Source organism: Mustela nigripes, chromosome 3, assembly GCF_022355385.1.
Source record: "Mustela nigripes isolate SB6536 chromosome 3, MUSNIG.SB6536, whole genome shotgun sequence".
Lineage (NCBI taxonomy): Eukaryota > Metazoa > Chordata > Mammalia > Carnivora > Mustelidae > Mustela > Mustela nigripes.
This window is the reverse complement of record NC_081559.1, coordinates 83,140,364-83,160,753: the sequence shown is the minus strand read 5'-3', so window position 1 is coordinate 83,160,753 and position 20,390 is coordinate 83,140,364.

Sequence of the window (20,390 nt, the reverse complement as noted above, 5' to 3'; positions counted from 1 at the left end):
TTCCCCCAACTCCCTTCTCCTCTCTATCTCCCCCATGTCCTCTATGCTATATGTTATGCTCCACAAATAAGTGAAACCATATGATAACTGACTCTCTCTGCTTGACTTATTTCACTCAGCATAATCTCTTCCAGTCCCATCCATGTTGATACAAAAGTTGGGTATCCGTCCTTTCTGATGGAGGCATAATACTCCATAGTGTATATGGACCACATCTTCTTTATCCATTCCTCCGTTGAAGGGCATCTTGGTTCTTCCCACAGTTTGGCGCACACCTCACTTTTTTCTCCTCTTAGAGTTCAGAGTCCTGTATTGTCTGTTGTCCAATATCTGAAGTCAGTTCTTATATATTTCATTCAATTTTCTATTTGTTTACAGTGGTAGGGCAGGACTAATACCAGATACTCCATCATGGCAGGAGTACAAAAACTCTATAAATTTAAATGTGTATAATAATGTCAGTTCTACATAAACTAGGATATTTCCAATTCCAGGCAGATTATAAGTCTATCTGTAATTACTCAGCCCTGTCCAAAATATCACAAATTGTATGGTTAAACCCTCTCAACACTTAAGACTTTTTTCCTCACTCCTTCTTACAGCTTATATACTTGATTTTCCTGGCTTATTTTTTCTTGATGGTGTCTTTCAAACCTACTCATTTCCTTTTCCACTTCCACCTTAAATGCATTCATCTTGGGCAACTGCCAAAATATCTTATTGTTCTTGACTCACATCCCTTTCTTTTTCACAAGTAATTTCAGGTGTTATTCTTCAAAAACCACTTTCATGATAGCACTGGCATATTCAGTCTGATCAACAATCTAGAGTGGCTTTACGGTCTACTACTTCAAATATCATCTGCCTCTCCCTTCACAGAAAGTGTATATGTACAGCATAAACTATCAAGCAAGACTAGTGGCCATTTATTCATCCATCCATCCATCCATCCATCCATCCATCCATACATCTAACATTTCCATTACACCAAATATTTTTTTATGTACTGAAGATTCAAAAGAAACACAATCTGGCAGGGGACCCAAACAAATAAGTATTACAAATACAGTGACAGTTCAAAGATAAAAACATTCAGAGTAAATTTTACCACCTTACATTGGGCATTCAGTGAAAGAGTCATAGCATTAATCGCTATGCTTAATCCTAAAATATGAGTAGAAGTAGAGAAGGTATTCAAAGCAGAGAAAACAGGGACAGAGAAGGGAGAAACACCATGACATAAGTGGAAAGTATAGGTCATATGTTAAATGAACATAAAGTCAAAGGTAGAGGGCAACAAAAAATATGGCCAGAGTATAAACAGGGAAAAGTTCAAGGAACCAATTTTTTTATTGCATTTCCAAGCTTGGGTTTTAATAAGATGCTGAAGGATTTTTAATCAAGGGAGTGAGTGACATGTTCATACTTTTGTTTTAGGAAAAAAATAACTGGTTATGTTACTGAAGATAAATTTTAGTGGGGGATGAATGGAGGCAAGAAAGTTGTTAACTAAGACTATGAGTAAGTGAAAAGTCTGAATTATACTAGTTGTAATAAAGGTAAAGAGGGAGGAATGACAGTAAAGCTAACATTATATAGTAATTTATAGGACATGAGGTTAAAGGTATAACTACAGTATCAAGGGTGACTCACCTTTCTAGATTTAGTTGTAGCTGAGTAGATAACTGTGTCATCTACTTGAGAGGACACAATTAACATAAAAGGAAGAGCATATTAAAAAGTAGTTAGAAAGAGTACTGTTTCTCTGGACATCTAAAGTACCCAGAGACAGACAGTTGAAAAGGTCACATATGTAATTTGATAGAAGTCCAGAGAATATTTATAAAAACTTGAAAGCCATCATCCCCTAGTAGGTATCTAACTATGATAGAAGAGACCATGTTTGAAGTAAAAGGAGTGTCAGCATTTAGAGGTCCTACAAGGGCATGGAAGCATAGTGTTTCCGCTGAAGTAAAAATACCTTGGCTATACAACATCACTTGTATTTTTAGTCCACATTTTCCTGATGTAAGGGATATCAAATGCATAGTTAATTAATTAAGGTGGCCCTAGATTGGCTTTATTCCATAATGTGGTAGACAGCTGATCCACTAAGGTACCTGAAAACACAAGAAGTTGAGGTATCCTTCTTATCATTTCCATTTTGCTGGCAGTACCCTCTGTACTCATCCCTAAAACTTTGAAGTCCATGTCTCAAATTCTTAGTGATCTCAGTAAAGCCCCCTTCTCTTGATTTGAAGTAGAGTGGGAACATCCTACACTCATCTCTTTGGAAGAAGTTGTGACTCAAAGCGTATTAACTGCTGTCTGCAAACTTTTTCCTCAATCTCCACTATGTTAACACTTTCTTTAATTCCCTCAACATGGCTAGGGCTTTAACAGTTACTCTGTAATCCCTGTCCTCCTTTGGAACTGATTCAGTATGAACTTTATTACCGGATATCTATTGTCACTTGGGGCCTCTGTTGTAATTTCTAATTTAACATCAAAGAACACGTCTGTCTCCCCCTAAATAAAAAGTATGACATCTTTTATCTTTGTATTCCCTGTCTTTAGCACAAGAATAAGAAAATCCTAGTACTGAAATGAACATTTAGAAGTGAAGGAATGACCTTCCAGAATACGATATCTGGTAACACTGTTTGGTGGATTTGAAGTCACCATTAGAAAAAAGCATATTTAATTACTTGGGGCAGAGACAGACAGTGTCTCTCAAATTTAAAAAAGAATTAAAATGTATTGATAAAGACAGATCTTTTAAGTAGGTTCCATGCCCAGCATGGAGCCGAACATGGGGCCTGAACCCACAACCTTGAGTTCAAGACCCCAGCTGAGATCAAGAGTCACTCTTGAACCACCCAGGCACCTTGAGAGATCTTTTAATGCGGTGATTTGAAGCTGATTATAGACCCCTACTAAAAACCTCAAATTGCAGAGATTTATTAATGGACATTACAAAAGGAGGTACAGGCTCAGAATTCAAAAGATGGCTGTAAAAATTACACTAAAATGAAGGTAATTCATTGGTCAGTCTTCAAGGCATAATTCCAGAACTTACTCTTAAATACAGGGTTTTTACTATAAAAGGAGATTTTTCCAGATTTTTAAAAAGTAAATTTTTCCAAATAAAAATTTATTTATCTAAAAATATGTATATCTTTAAATAAACGCTTTGAAATATTGGTCTGTTTCTTCAAAAATTCTTTGGATAGTGGGCATTATTTGATGAACAAGTATACAAATTTAGCTCTGAATTCAGAACTACCATGCACAAGAATGCAACCTACTTTTCACAACTAAAATCTGAAATAACAATATCTTATCCAAGAGACCAGCATAATTCGTTTTTCATTCTGATGGATATCTCATTTATTAGGCACAGAATTCACTGTGCTCCAGTGCCAAGAATTACTAAGCAACAGAACATATGTAGGCGGATGTGATGTTTGCATATTCACACAATATGACATTTACACCAAGATCAGAAGTATAGTATTACTGAAAGAGAAGAACAGTAATAAAACGAGAGGTAGTAATATTCTTTTATTTTATAAGGTACCATTCACAAAAGCTTCTCCATGATCTTAATAAATAACCCTCTCCTACAGAAAGCAAACAAATCTGGAGGGACATTCACAACTTTCCACATTCAGTTTCTCCTAAATGCCAGAAAGGAAAACATACTGCTTGAAGCAATTTTTTTATGCTTTCTATAGCATAACACCTAGTATGGCGTGAATACAGGAATTGCCTATCAGCCTGAGCAGAATACTAACTGTTTTACAGCATCAAAATTGGGAAATATTCTGGAGTGTTCTACCCAAGACATTTCCCTGGGGACCCTGAAACTTGGCAACTTTCTCTGATAGGCAGCTACTTCTGTTCCCATGCTGTCTTTCTGCTGAATACAGGAACAAAAGATGGGGACAAGGTTGAATAAATGTGACTATTTTCTCACAGGGATAAAACAACAAGGTCTCAATGCCAAACAATACATGGGCCAGTCCAGTTCAAACTGATGTGTGGCTTAAGGCAGTTAAAACACGTCCATCCAGTCTTCCTTTAAAACAAACTCTTCACATGCCCATTCTAGTCATACAACTTCAACTTTTAATACAATTCAAATATAGATTAAGTGAATAAAAAAACATTTTCAAAAGAAAATTTCCTGAACACCTCACCAAGCAATTTAGGCCATTCTATGCATTATCAATAATTCTTAGTGAAACATATTTTATGTAGGTTAAATTTCTGAGTTTAACAAGAGGTATACATATCTTTAAAATATCAAATATTTCTTAATATTTTTGTCTAAATATATTTGGCTCATATCTTTCATGGTTTCCTTGGTGGACACCATTAGATTTCAAGACAAAGTGTTTCCTTTGATAGCATTCTGTTACAGTGATTTATTCACTAAATTTATTTTTAAAAAAGCAAAAAAATCTTGAAGAAGTAGACCCCTCCTTCTTTCCCAGTGAATAGATTTTATAATGGCTTTCATAATTTGCTTAAAGATTTAAGTATGCCAGCTATATCTTCTAGAAGATCACTTGCTATTCATAACTGTCAGAGTAACTTCACCAAACTATTATTTGAAGGTAGCTGGGATAGCAATCTTTTCTCTTGTGCAGTAAGATCCAAGGTTCATTATAAGCATGCCACTATCCTGACTTTTCACTGGGTTCTAAACTGGGGTTTACGAAAGGAGTTAAGAAAATTAGGGTGCCTGGGTGGCTCAGTGGGTTAAGCCACTGCCTTCGGCTCAGGTCATGATCTCAGGGTCCTGGGATCGAGTCCCGCATCGGACTCTCTGCTCATCAGGGAGCCTGCTTCCTCCTCTCTCTCTCTGCCTGCCTCTCTGCCTACTTGTGATCTCTCTCTGTCAAATAAATAAATAAAATCTTAAAAAAAAAGAAAAAAAGAAAATTAAAAGTAACCTAGCAACAACTGCTAATAATTGTTTTTAGAAGTGCACATGGTTTTCAATCACAATAGTCTACCGACAACACCCCTATCTGTAGAGATTTCCATCAATATGGCAGGAATATGGTAGCCATCATCACATTGAAAGCAAAAAGTCACTCGAATTGGTTAGAATGAAGTTTGTGCATTATCCCCACATGCTCTTTCTCATATACATTGATTTCTATAATTGGGAATAGTCCTACTAATGGATGTCTCATCTCTTCTGAGTTTAGATGGACCTGAGAGTTATTTCATATAAAAAAAATACCTAATATAGGAAAATGTTATCTTCAATTTATTTTTAAGTGCTCCCTAGGAGTTGAAGGGGTAGAGGTCATTCTGTGAACAAAGCCAAAGTATATCTGAAGTACACTCAGAAAAATATTTCTATTCTACTCTTAAACCTCCAGAAGTGTTTAGTAATAATAATTATAATAATGAAAGCCCTCTGTTCTCTGAGTAAAGGATTACAAATGTACAAACAAATAAAAGACTACTTACAGCAAACTCACCTAGTTTACTTATTCTGGCCTTCATCCTAGCTTTACTGATTAGAAGTTGCAAAGTTGAAGACTAGGTGTCTGCATTTTTAACAAATTATATAGTCAATTTACTGCAATGTATGTTTTGGAAAACATGAGATAAAAACCTGGAAACTAGAAATTAGTGATATCAAAATTCTAATAATAATCTCTTGATTTTGAAGTCACTAGGATCCATCATTACAGCTGCCCTTCTATTTCCTTCCACAGAGTGGTCTCTCTGTTGCTCTGGTCCCCCATTTGGAGAAGAGCAGCATGACTTTTTCCTTCCCCATCCAGCAAGTCTTATTTGTTCTGAACTTCATTCCTCAGGACCCTTCTTTCCTCTAAGTTTTTATAGTCTTAGGCCCAACAACTGTCAGTTTACCTGGAACATGTTAGAAATGTAAATTCTTGGGGTCCTCTGCAGATCTTCAGAATCAGAAATTCTGAAGGTGAGGCAGGGAAACCTTTTGTTAAACTATGAAATTAGCAGAAGAAAATATATCAACGTATATTAATTCATGATATCATATCTCACAGATAACATTTGTATTTTAACAGAGGCCTTCCACACTGATACAAACAGTAAGAATTAGTGTGGAAAAGTCCCAGGACTACAGATGCTAAAAGGGAGCTATGTTGAACCACAGAGTCCTGTTCAAATTCCAGTTCTTAACCAATAGTGACTTTGCTTTCAGCCTAAAAGCAAGTTCTAGAGAAATAGGTCTCATGCTTTGTTTAAAATGAAATCATCTGAAGTACTTTTGTTTGTTTCCATTTTTGTTTTGACCTTAAAATAATTTCTAGATTAGGAGCTCCCTTGATTCTAGATTAGGAGCTCCCCAGTGTATCTAATGTATAATTTGAGTTTGAATACAAGCAGCCTTGTCTGGAGGAGCAGGGGGTGAGTCTCCAACAGCAGCCTACATCAGAATCACTTGGAGGAAGTGGTACAACATGGACAGCTGAGCCCATCCCAAGCAGTACTGAGTCAATAGGTTTAGTATTGAGCAGAGAATTTGGATCTCTAAATATTTTGTTGCTGTTGGTTCTGGGAGCACCATCTGAGAATCACTGTAGTAACCCCTACTATCAAATCAATTCCGTTTCCCTGAAGCAGAGCACTAGGTAGTGAGCGCAGAGCCGGTGGATTTGAAATGCAGTCAGGGTAATAAGTTCCCACATTCATGAGCTGTCTCACTTACTCCTATAACAAATATTGTTACATGTGCCTCACTACTTTCTCTATATCATTTTTATTCTTCATCCAGACTTTCTGTAAACACAGCAAACACTAACATCAAGAGGAAATTCAATGTAATATCACAACGAAATTCAATGTAATATCACAACACCTCACTTTTTCCAAGGTGCTTTATCTAGCACATTCGCTTTTAAAAAGCAAAAGAGGTCCTTGGAAAGCAAAACAGATCCTACCAAGTACAGAATCCATGCAGTCAGGAGGATATGCTTGACTCAGAGGAAAGCAATCCAGATGCTTAACCTGAGTCAAATTACTCCTAATTTATTACAAGTTAATTGAGTTAATAATCTGATTTCTCAGTTTGTGGCAGATTAAAATCAGAAACTTGCAGAGTGGTCAACTGATAAAGGAAGCAATACGTGAAAGCCAATAATTTAAAAATAGAGACAGAAAAAATGATAAGAAGCAAAGAGAAGAATTTTTAAGCTGAAGAACTTGAGGACACATTTGAATTTCCCCTAGAAGTAACACTGAATTCCTAGTAGAAACAGGTGCATCAAGGCAAAGGTAAGCAGCAAGATGGAAACACATAAAGATGAGAGCTCAAGGACAAGGAGAAAAAACACAACTCACTTCACTTTATTTACCATTGATTAGGAGCTATTCTGGTGCTTTTCCATGAACTTAATCTAATTATCTTAACACTCCAGTAGAAGAGCCACAATCATTTTTATGCTCCCTTTATAAGTAGGAAAATAAATCATGGAGAGATGAAGTAATTTGTTCAAGATCACACGGACAAAAGCACAGTGAAAATATCTGAGTTTTGAGAGCTATGCCTCCATCTAGTTTTTGGCCACCCCTCTGCACCTGTCCTTTCATAGCAGCTTTGTTATGAACTACTCACATCTTCCTGAAAAAGGCAGTAACCACGGGTATGGTCTGTGTGTTGGCAAGGCAGGGAGAGGAAGCTGCTGGTTAGTGTTTTCTGTTTAAAAATATATATATAATATACTAAAAAAGACACAATTAGTTCAAGAGGGAAACTTCAATGCAACTGGAAAAATATTTAGACAATGTGAGACTCTGTAGTAATCAATTAGTCTTTATCTCATGAATTTTGCAGTTCTACACTAAAAATGTTTCCCAAGGAACACAAAATTATTTTCAGAAATTTTGTCAAGAATTTTGAATATATATTTTTCAGAACTACTGCAAACACAAATTAAAAGATAGGTTTGTTTTGTTTTTGTTGTAGTGGTTTTGGTTTTTGTTATTGTTGTTTTGTTGTTTTGGGTTTTTTGTTGTTGTTGTTGTTGTTGTTGTTGTAATAGAGCCATCTAGAGCCAAATAGATACATAGCCATTGTAACTGTCAGCCAACAGCGTGCAGACTCCATGGGAAATAAAATAACCATCCAAAGAACACAGGCTTCTGTTTGTTGAATTAAAAGAACAGTTCTATTAGCTCTGTGGCAGAGAGAATTAATAAACATTTGGTCTTGGTCTAACATTCAGCCAGTGGAAAGCCACTTTACAAAGCCTGTGGCATTTCTAACAATATATTTTTAAACTTTTGTTTGGCAAATTAAACGTGAACATTCCAATCATTGGGACAAAATATTTCAGTTAGTTCAAAAAAAAAAAGTACAATTAATTAGTAAGTTAAGAATTCTGCTGACAATTCCTTAAATTTCTTGGAATACTTTTTAAGACTGGATGATGTTCAATACATTTGGGAGAGAAAAATCATTTGTGGAGAAGTTGTGCTTATTTGGAGAATGTGGGATTCCTAAGGGATTTAAAAAGAGAAATAAGAGTTGGATAGGCTTCCCTGAAAGTCTCCAAATCCACCATGTTTGTTTATTTATCTCACTGTCCCACATAAAGTAAATTAATCTTTTGATTAATGGCCTTAAATAATTGTTTGGTGTCATATATGTGAAAATAAATGCTTGGTGTTTCAATTGAAAAGGAGAAAGCACTGACTGGAAAATTCTGGTACAAGTTATCTCTGCTATCCTCTACAATTAAAGTACTTTTTCAAGGTCTATAGAAAACCTAAAGATGCCTTCCTGAGGAAAATCTGGACATCCTTTCACTTTACTTCCTTTTAGCAGTGGGATGATGTCCTTCTAGGTGAGAATACTGCTATAGCCTTTCCTCTTATTAATAGAATGACAACTCTACCTAATGTTCTTTTGGCCTTCAAAGTACAGGGAGCTCTATTAAGCCAATATCACTTAAAGGCAGCAAGGCAGAAACTAGAATGGCTTCCAACTAATACCCCATTAACTTCCTTGCTTTTTAAAGATTCACTTATTTATTTGAGAGGGACAGTGTGCACATGCATAGTGGGGGGCAGGGGCAAAGGGAGAGAGACAGCCCCAGGCAGACGCTCTGTTGAATACAGAGCTCCAGGCGAGCTCAATCTCAGGACCTGGAGATCAAGACCCCAGCAGAAAATCAGAGTCAGACACTTAACTGCTTAACTGAGTGGGCCACCCAGGAGCCTCTACCCCATTAACTTCCAACTAAAACCTTCCAGAGAGAAGAGAGTCTAAGGGACATACTTATCCTCAACTCTAATCTTCTATCTTAAAAAGCAAAAGAAGCCTACTTTTATGAACTCCATTGGCTTAATTTTTCATATAATAATTCACCTTGCCTAAACTGTACTCTTAAATGCTCTGACCTTGAATTTACCCATATGACAACCACTTCTATATTTATTTGAAAACTACCATAGACAGCACTATCCATTACATTACTCTGTACCTCCTACCTGAAATCTAAGATGACATTAATTCTTCATTGAGGAATTTGAGTCTTCATATTTTTCTCTTTTTGCCACAGTCACTAGGAAACTCAGAGGCAAAGCTAATGTTCACTTGATAGCATGTATGAGACCTTATGGTGAGAGTACTTATTTATGTCCCTGATGCTGACTTAATAATTATTGTTACTTACCTTTGGCATATATGTCTTTAAGTCTTCTCAAAATTGTTTTGAGAAAGGAGAGCACACAGTATGGCAAAATCAGCATTTTTTATATCTTTTATGTAAAGTTACAGGTAGGATTTTTTTTTAAGAAGTTTAACATGTCTAGTTACTTTAGCTATTATGATGGACCTTCAAAAATGCATTTTTCTCTGTTATATTTCTTTTCCTTTCTATTTTTTCCCTGGGAGTATAATCAATAAACAAGCCCTCACTATCAATCTCCAAAATATACAGTCATATTTCATTTTCAAAACTAAACACCTCCTGTGATGAATTACAGTCATTAGCAAAATGATTGTCTGTACAGAAACTTCAGGCCACTCAGAATGACTGAGCAGCTGACAGGAAAGGTAGAGGGGGCAGAGGAATTTCTGTTCCAATTACTTTCTGGTTTTCAAATGTAAATATTTCTGAACCCATGCAGCTCTGCTTGACACTCCATCAAACTAAATTTCAAAGAAGTTTCCAACATTCTTATTGTTGCTATTATATTTCCAAATGAGGAGAGAGACTTTTCTCTCCATGCCATGCTTTTCCCCCCATTCCCTAAGGCAGGATGCCGTCTGCCATTGACCTTATCATCTACAATATGGAGGTCCGGTCTTGAAAAGTTAATACCAAGAAGGATGATTTTATACCTATTAGTATTATTTTATGAAAAGCTGTCTCATCCAAATTTAGGTTTTAATGAAATCTGTGACCAGGGTTTTAGAAGGTATACAAAATCAAACATTGTCCAGTGACTTGGCACCAAGGCCAAGAGTAAGAAAATTAACAAGAGTTTCAAGATTTCTAACTGTAGAAGTAGGGTCAGGTAATTTATAGAATTTAATGCTGGTTTTCTGATGAACAAATTATCCAAGAACTTTAAGTGATCTTCTACTTAGAATAATTCATTTTTTAAAAAACTCTTTCCCCATGAATCTCTAACTAAACTCTTATCTCCTTCCCCAACTCACCCCAATCTACTTTTCTAACTCTTTCTCTAGTTCAGTAGTTTTCAAACTTTAGTGAGCATAAGAATTACCACTAAGGGCTACATAAACACAGATTGCTGGGCCCAACCCAAGAACTTTTAGTTCAGTAGGTCTGGTGTGAAACCAGAGCATTTACATTTCTAACAAGTTCCATGTGAAGCTGAAGCTGTTGGTCCCAATACCACACACTTTGAGAATTATTGCTAAGGACAGAAATTCCCATCCGACTTTCCAGAGAAGCAATTCAGATGACTTTAATGACCTGTGATAGGAGCTGGTAGTATACTGTTTTTTACTAAATCTTGGCCAATTTGATCATTTTCTACTTATGGCACAGAGTTGCCAGATAGGAAGACCATATCCAAAGGCCCTGCCAAGCTTTTTATAGCTGGCTGTTCTCCTACAATGTTCAGCCCCTTTCCGAGTGTTAGTTTCTCCTGTGATCCCTTAAATAAAAATTTTTATCAAGACCTCTCTCCCACCTGTCACTAGCCTCTATCTTACTCTCACTTTGTATATCCATCTCTTTTGATTCCTCTGCCAACCTAAAGAAAGTTACCATATTATTCAGTGTCATGAGAATTTATTTGAAATAAAATCTGTGTGTCTGAATGAGTCTGCATGTACAAGTGTGATGTAAGCATATAAAATTTTAAAAGGCAAGTATCAAACTTCTCAGGTATGGAAATGGGAAAGACAAAGGTAAACTTTTATCAATACATATTTTCGCACTATTATTTTTATTCTTTTCTGTACTCTAATCCCAAAACTTAACACTAAAAGAATCAAACACAACTGGAATTTTCTGACACACTCACACATTTACTGGATACACATGGTGTATATTCATAGTATTAAGTATGTTACTAAGTCTGGGTAGAAGAGAAGGGGGAGAGTTTATGGGTAGATATATTATGCAAAAACAGTAACACATAGCAAGTTAAAATAGCTGCTGTAAAAGGATATAAAAGAAGTATGCCATGGGAAGGCTAAGGAGGAGAAAAACCACTTCTGACTAGAGATTTGTCAGGGAATATAAAGCAGTTAGTACTTGGGATGGTTCTTCAATAGGAGAGAGAATAAACCTAAATAGGTAAGGGGCAAACAGAAACAGAATCAAAAGACAAACAGCCATTTCCAGGGATTCAATCAGCATTTCCGTATCATTCCTATAACTACAGGCTTAGTGTTCTTCAAGGAATGACAGGATTTGATTCCAAGTCCTTAGACTAGTGCAATGGCATTAATAATAAAATTGAATTTTCATGGGACACCAGGGTGACTTAGTTGGTTAAGCCACTGCCTTCGGCTCAGGTCATGATCCTAGGGTCCTGTGATCGAGTCCTGCAACAGGCTTTCTTCCTCGGGAAGGAGCCTGCTTCTCTCTCTGCTTCTGCCTGCCAGTCTGCCCACTTATGAACTCTCTTTCTCCCTCTCTCTCTGACAAAAAAATAAATAAAATATTTTTAAAAAATTGAATTTTCATAGTTGTGATAAAAATTTCTGAAAAGAGTGCAAAACCCTATAGAAAGGTCTGTATGAGCTGTAGTAGACTGATTTGGGCTGCCCAATTATGATATGGATTTTTAAACTAGATCATTTCACCTTGGTCTGGCAAGTGGAAATAAGCTCAGCTGTCTTCTCAACTCAAGAACTCATGCAGTGAGGATCAAACTACACTAAGAAGACCATGACCTGTCCTCTGTCCATGAAACACAACAGGGGACTCAGACATTCTTAACTAAGAGGCAACATAAAAGAGAAAATAAACGAAGCACCCCCTCTCAGTTCAAATTTCTAGGTTTTCTGTGCATCTGGAAGCTGCCTTAACAGATCCTGTGATTCTCCAAAGACTTACTAAGCTTTCCAAACTCCACAGAATTCATGTGTTGGATTTACTGCCTGCCTGAACACTCACAGCCACCATTTCCTTGACAGAACCCCTAACTCTTTGGATCTAGTCTGACTCACCCACTTCCTGCCAGCTTCCTTCCACTGACTGGCTGAGATTTCTAGATCTTACCCTTGGCCAACCAAGCTGTGTGATAGCTTCCTTTATTTCCCATCTTCAAAATGGCAGTTTACTATCATTCTTTTGGAAAAAAAAAATTGATCTAATAGAATCTGAAAATTCTGTTACACAAGTACTAGATGCAATTACATATGGAAATAAGCAGTGTATTTTGTACAAGACAGGAATTATCCAAGCACACTTTCCAAATCTATTATTAATATGCAATTTAAATTAAAAGGAATAAATTCAGGCTAGACCATAAATGTTAGGTCACTTAAGTGAGATAAATATTAAATTATCAAATGACAACTACTGGTTTTGCAATGCCAAATTAACAGGAAGTTCAGTGTAAGTCTCCAGAAGCAAGAGCTGTTCCACAGGTTGAAAGGAAATCAACTGAAAAGTGGAAGGAACAGTTTGGGGTGGAATTAGGGAACCAGCTGATACCAAAGACTTGAATAGGAAGAGGATTCAAGATGATTCTGCAGATGACTTTATGGTGTGGCTCATCTGCTACTAATGAAGATATAAACTCATCTGTTAGTCTCTGCTGGATCAATTCAACCAGTCTACTGGTCTGTGATCTTGGCTCTTTTGAACCTACAGCCAGAGGCATCTTTCTAAATGCAAATCTGATCACGCCACTTCCTTGCTTAGAGCCCCTTAGGGCTACTTTATCAGTCTCAGGACCAAAGCTATGATTCTTAATGTGGCCCACAAAACTCTTCATGATATGGTACCTGCCTCTTTTAAACTTCATCTAAACTACATCTCCAATCTCTTCTTATACTATTTTTCTAACACATATTTGTTACACTAGAGAATTTGTAGTAAAAATGTTTTAGATCCAAATCCTGGTTTTCCCACATTGTATTTAACTTGAAACAAGTCACAGAACCCACCCTGAGATGCGATTCCTTACCTTTAAAAATGAATTGAATGTGATGATAATGCCAACCATAGATGTTCTGGGAGGAGAATTAAGGATAACAAAAAATCTAATACTAAATGTTTAATAGATGGCAGTTGTTGTTGTGCTTGCTAACCAGCATCCATACAAGATCTGTAACTATTGACAAATCCATACACTAACACCATACTCATATCTAAGCACTTACATGTCCTCTGCCTTACTAGTACATTTTAATATTTAATCTAGGATTCGTCTTCTTGAGAAAGATTTCTTTGATGTCCCTTGAAGCGAAAAGAGCTGCCTACTTGTACTCTCACAAGCTTGCTCTGTATAGAACATTCAAAATCTGAACTCCATGGAAAACAATCAAAATTTGTTTTACATGTATGCCTCTCCATAGAGTCTCAAGGTCATCAGGGTAGGCACCTTATCCTTCTGAATAGCATCAGTGCCTACTGAATGCTAAGTTCTTAGTAAAACTAGTTAAGTTTTTAACTTATTGGATGTATATGTGGTCAGAGAACAGATGACAATGGTAATTTTAACCTTAAAATAGAAACAGAAAGTAGAAATGAACCCTTTCTTCAACCCTTTCCCAGAAATTATTAGTATTTGAATGAGGAGTCAGTCTAGGTTAGAGGAGGTCCATAAATGCTGACAGAGGACATGTCTACTCAAGGTTTATACCAGTCTAGGTAGTAGACATTTCAGGTAGACTTTGTGGAACAAGAATCTTAATAATACTAAGGGAGAAAAGTAATGTAAAGAAAATCTCATAGGGTCACCATTTACAAGCCAGGGTATGAATAACATGACAGATGTAATTTCTAAGTTTCACACTATATTTTTGCCTTTCATTATTGGCAAATTAGAATGTGAATCTAGTTACTGTAACAATTAATTAATAGTATCACATTCACCTTTACAGCCTTAGATCCAAAACCCTTTGACCCTAATATTCAAATCTATGGAAATTTTAATCCCCAGACTGCTTTTTTGATCTGCTCCAAGCATCTGCTACAATTTCAAATTCTGGTGTTATCTCTGAGGAGTACTTAAACTCTTTAGAAGAGGGACCGGGGGTTTAAACCACAGGGACTGGGAAAATTCACAAAATATGCATTGGCAAGCATTTCCTTTTTATTTCTTGGGGCGTGGGGGGGGAGGGAGGACAGAGGAGAACAGAGAGAAGACAGATAATGCATTTTATATTCATGTGATGTACTAGGGGACATTGTTACAGAAAAGGGGCCAGTAGCAGCAGCACTACTATTGGCCCAGGAAACAACATGATGAGAACAAACAGAAATCAGCAGCTGGTGAACAAAATGTGTCTGTACATGGCATGGGACAGAAGACGTCTGACGGACGGCATAAAAACAGCATCTGAAACTCATCTCTCCAAACTTTCCATGCCAACAAATGAACTAGATTAACAAGACCGGGATGACAGGCCTACCATGGCATTAACAGTTGGGATAAGAAGATCAAGTTAGGTAAAATAATTAGGCTGGAATTTTTTTCTCCTTTTACTACTCAAAGGCCAATAATATTTCAGATGGGAGACCAATATATTCATTCATTCACTCCTCCTACAAACCTATTACTTGCCAGGCACTGTACTTAGAAGTGGAGACATAAAGATGAGTAAGATATAATGCCTGTCCTATAGTAAATTAGCCTTGCAGAGGACCAAGAAATATATGGGGAAAAAAACATCAAAGTTGAAATGAATGGAAGAGATTGAGGACAGCTCCTTTCTGAAAAGGGTAAATATAAATAAATAAAATTTATTTTTATTCATATATATATACAATATACAATAAAATAAATACATATGCAATATATAATACATAAATATAAATATATATATAATATATAATAAAAACCTCTAAACACCTGCAATTTATCCTCCTTGAAAATAGTCTTGAAAATTTTTCTTCCTGCACATTATGAACTTTGCCTTAAAGATACTATTTTCAGAAAAACAGAGCAGTCACAAAGACTTCCCTACATGCATTTTCAAGGATAATCTTACCTACTTTAACCCTGTTTAGATGTCATTTTCTTTCTACATAACCATGAGAATGAAAAACCTGCTCTATACATATCCAGTTTGCATTGCATGTGTCTTACCAAAACTTTCCAAGAGAGAAATCAAAACAGGCCAATTGCCATAGAACATTATACACAAGTGATAGTCTAGGGAAGATATCCATAACTCACATCACAAAAGGTTAGTTTCCCTAATACATAAAGAACTCCCTAAATACAATGTAAAATAAGACTAATACCATAATAGGAAAAAAAATCTTTCTTCTTCTTCCTTTCTTCTACATTTCCCAGATTTGTCTATCACCTAGAAGCAGTGATCTCAAACAGAACAAGTAGTTTTCAGATCCTGGCTTCTAAATACCATTCTACTCTGAAAGAACCAAAGCTCTTTGGAAAAAAGACTGACTCTGGGATATTAGAGAGAAAATAAAAGAAGATCATAAAACATCTTTTCAGTCAGAAATTAAGTAAATTCTCAAAGAATGATGGAAAAATGATAGAAGACATATAAAAGAGTCATCGCAAAAGGCTTCCATTGGATGAATATGGAAAAATTTCAACATCAAAATAAAAATTGCTGTAGTTATCTTTCAAGTAAAATAAGAATTCATGCATTCATACTGCTATAAATACTATTCTAGATTTATATTATATCAACCTGGCTAATCTGTGACTACATTTCCCAGAATTCCCTTCCATGCAGAATTCTGAGTTAGCAGGAATCAGAAATGATATTCTGCACTGGATTTGCAAAACAGAAGTAAATGAGCAGCAGGGTTACTTTATACTCACGTCAGTGCAATGAACAATTTGCTGGATGCTGTTGCATTCCCACTTATACTGTTGATTCTCTAATCAGGATGGAGTAAAAAGGACAGCAGGTTCACAAGCAATTACTGTATCTCTGGCCTCAGTTCCTCTGGTGTCTAGCCAGATGCAAGTTTAGCCCATGAAGGGCGCTGGCTTCTCCTGCAAAATATTCTGTAGCCTAAGTTTGAGGCCTGGAGGTGATGAGAAACCAAAGTGGATTCTATTCTATCCTCACTAGTGCCAGTTCTGCTCGCTTCCCCTACTTCATGTCCATTGGCTCTTTCTGCCTGCCTGCCTGCCCACTGAGATTCAGCCCAGCTCCAGACACAGAAACAAAGGCTCACAAGATTGTGTAGTTGGCTCCCACAACTGCAGTAAATGATACCCCAATAATAAAACCTTTGGGCTTCTCTACTCAAACCCTGATTGATATAAATACAAGTAGTATTGATATTCATAGTGAATGAGTGAAAATGAGAAGAGAGAGCTTTATGGTTTAGTATAAATATCAAAGAATCTCCACTTAAGATACTTAATTGTGTAGTAATTAATCATAACAAATCCTTACTAATGAGCTTTACAGTGAAGACGACTGGCAGAAACTGTGTTAACCAAGTGATGAAATTTAACATCACCAGTAGAGGAACAAATTGACACTGCATACTACCTGATATGATGAGATGAATTCACCATAATTCCTTTTTTTTTTTTTTTTTTAATTTGACAAAGAGAGATCACAAGTAGACAGAGAGGCAGGCAGAGAGAGAGAGGGAAGCAGGCTCCCCGCGGAGCAGAGAGCCTGATGCAGGACTTGATCCCAGGACCCCAAGATCATGACCCGAGCCGAAGGCAGCGGCTCAACCCACTGAGCCACCCAGGCGCCCCCACCATAATTTCTGAGGTAAAACTGCTGACGATGAGAAAAATATCAGACAAATATAAGTTAAGGGACATTTTACAAATAACTGGTCTGCGACTTCCAAGTTATGAAGGACAAGGGAAGACTGAGGAACTGTCCAGTTTGAAGGAGACTAAAAAGACATGACAATGTATGGACAACAGGAAAAATCTGAATAGAGCCTGAGGATTAAATGATTATAATGGAATGACACTAATTTCCTGATTTTCTCTAAATGCTTCTGTTTTCAGAAAATACATAGTTAAGTTATCCTGTTTGTATCTCATGCTCAAAGAGTTTACCATATATAACGATATGTGTTTGTGCACATTTATACATATATTAGATTGATTAATTGATATTTGCACACATACGTGGAGAGAGAAGGAAGAATGGGACTGAAAAGGGAAGTATGCTAAAATATTAACAATTTGAAAATATGGATGAAAGATAAATAGGAACTCTACTTTTCATACTGCTTTTGCAAAGTTTTCTATAAATTTGAAATCATTTTAGAATAAAAATATATATGTCACAGGGAAAGGTTAGGAATAGATACAACAGATAAAGAAATAAACTCATCTCTTACTTATTCCAAAATATTGTAGCCTCACTCATATTAAGAAAAATTCATAATCAATATCTCATCTCTCAAGTAAATAAGGAAAACAAAATCCTGTTTAATAGCATGTTGGTGGAAGGGTGAGGAGGTAGAATGGATTGAATATCTTCTGTTTATGCCTCTAGCCCCACTTCTCTACCGGTTCTATACTCAGCCGGATTACCTGTGTGAACAGCATCAAGGGTCTCATTTGCCCTTTGGCCTTCTGTCATGGTTGGCCAATGGTAATACCAGCCAGACACCAAAGGTAGAGAGGAGAATGCAACCTGAATATTTACCCCTCCGGGTTCTTCTCTGAAGGTTTGTTTCTATCTGGCTGCCTCCTTGACCAAAGATCATAGTTCCTTTAAATTGGCCCTTTCCATACATCCTTCCTGTCTTTAGGCAACAGTAGGTGGTCCCTCCTCTTGCTCTTTCAGGTCTAGTGGACATAACCCAATCCCTTAGTAGCCCTGAGATATTACAGCATGCTTGGGGTTTCTCTCGATCCTGCCCATATTTTGTAAACAATTCATTTATTTAATCCTCTTTGAATTACCTAGAATACCTAAGGATATAATGATAGCCTCAATTTCTACTTGTAGTTAAATAGTACAACTTCAATTGATGAAAATTAAGTGATTTCTATCAAAAAAACAAATGTATAGACCTAATGACCCAGCATTTCCATATCCAGATAATCATTGTACATATATGATATATATCACCACAATGTAGAATGATAAGTGTTCCCCATAGCTTTGGTTGTAATATGAAATACTAGAAACACTCTAAATACATCAAAAGGACAGAGTACCAAATAGAATATTGTGCAGCCACTAAAAGAATGAGACAACTCTTTAAACATGACATGAAATAATCTTCAAGATATAACGTTAAAGAAAAAAAAGTGTAGCACAATGTTTTATTATGCTTCCATTTGTGTAAAACGTGTGTGTTCATGTGTGTGACTTTATACACCTATATATACACAGCCACCATCCTCACATGTTTGTTTATACTATACATACACACGCACACACAATTATCCCCAAAAGGGTGATAAAGTGACTATTAACAGATCACTGTTTAGAAAGGAAACTGAATGGCTGGGTGGTGTGGGAAGTGTCACAGATAATAACTACTAAACTGTTTTTTTAAGGTTGTTTTATAAGAGAAAGGCTGAGGCTTCAAAAATATGTGCCTCTATAGATGAGGGGTTGAAGTTGACTACTTGTGATGGATCATGGAAATGAATGCTGTCATGGGGCTGACTGCTCTGAGCACAGCTTGGTTGTACAATGCCCATTTTCTAACATGTGTATTATAAAATTTTAAATATAACTCAGTGCCTCACTGATTCTATGTGGGAGTCAGGGGTAAGGTAAGAAAGAAAGAACAGAAAATAGATTGGACACTGCATCAGGAAATCTCTGAAGTCTGGAAGATGGTGGTTACAGCACAGTCTGGGAAATACCACCCATTCAAGACAGGACACCAGCTGGTAACAGGAACTGAATGAGCTGGGAAAGTAGAACAGATATGAACGTTGAACAGTAACAAGAAGAGGATCAGTTTTCCCAGCAAAAGGAGGCTGGCATGAATACAGCAATGTGGTAGAGTCCCAGAGTTGAGCAGAGTGACATTCCGGGAGGGCATTTACTTAGCAGAGAACCAGAGCAAGGGCTTACTGAAGTGGGTAGATAGACATTCAGGTCAACGGGCACACCCTCTAATGGCAGAGAGACCACACAGCAAGCCACTTTATGCAGTGATTGTTTCACAGAGGAAGCAGAGAATATAGGCTGGCTGAGAAATGGACAATAGACAAGTAAGAAAAACTGCAGTGGTCCTGGATCTAGAGGTGGGATCCATCCATAATTCCAGAAAATGGATTGTAGGACACCAAAGCCTATGAAATGTATCTGCAGATAAGAATGGAGAAGATGTGAGCTGCACCTGCAGGATATGGGTAAAATTCGGATAGGGGAAGACAAGTAGGACATTGTGCAGGACCAACAAGTAGCATCTGTATCATTGCTAACTGCTCTGAAAAAGCTACTTTATATATAGCAAAAAGTTTATATTCCTATTTTTTTGAAATTATTCCTTTCTCTTCCCTGAATATCTTTTATATACTTTTGTTCTTCTACCCCTTGGATATCATTAAGGGCCTAGTTCATCAGACAGGTTTAAGAATAAAACTTCATTATTCTTGCAGCAGGAAGTGAAGTCACTGTTGCAATTATGATAAAACTAGACACAGGAAAGGATATGCAACAAGTAGATGTACTGCATTATTTTTCTTCTAAGTCCTTTCTGTAAACAATTCTGAAGTTCATTTAAGATTGTCTTCCTCAGGGTGCCTGCGTGGCTCAGTTGCTTAAGTGTCTGCCTTTGGCT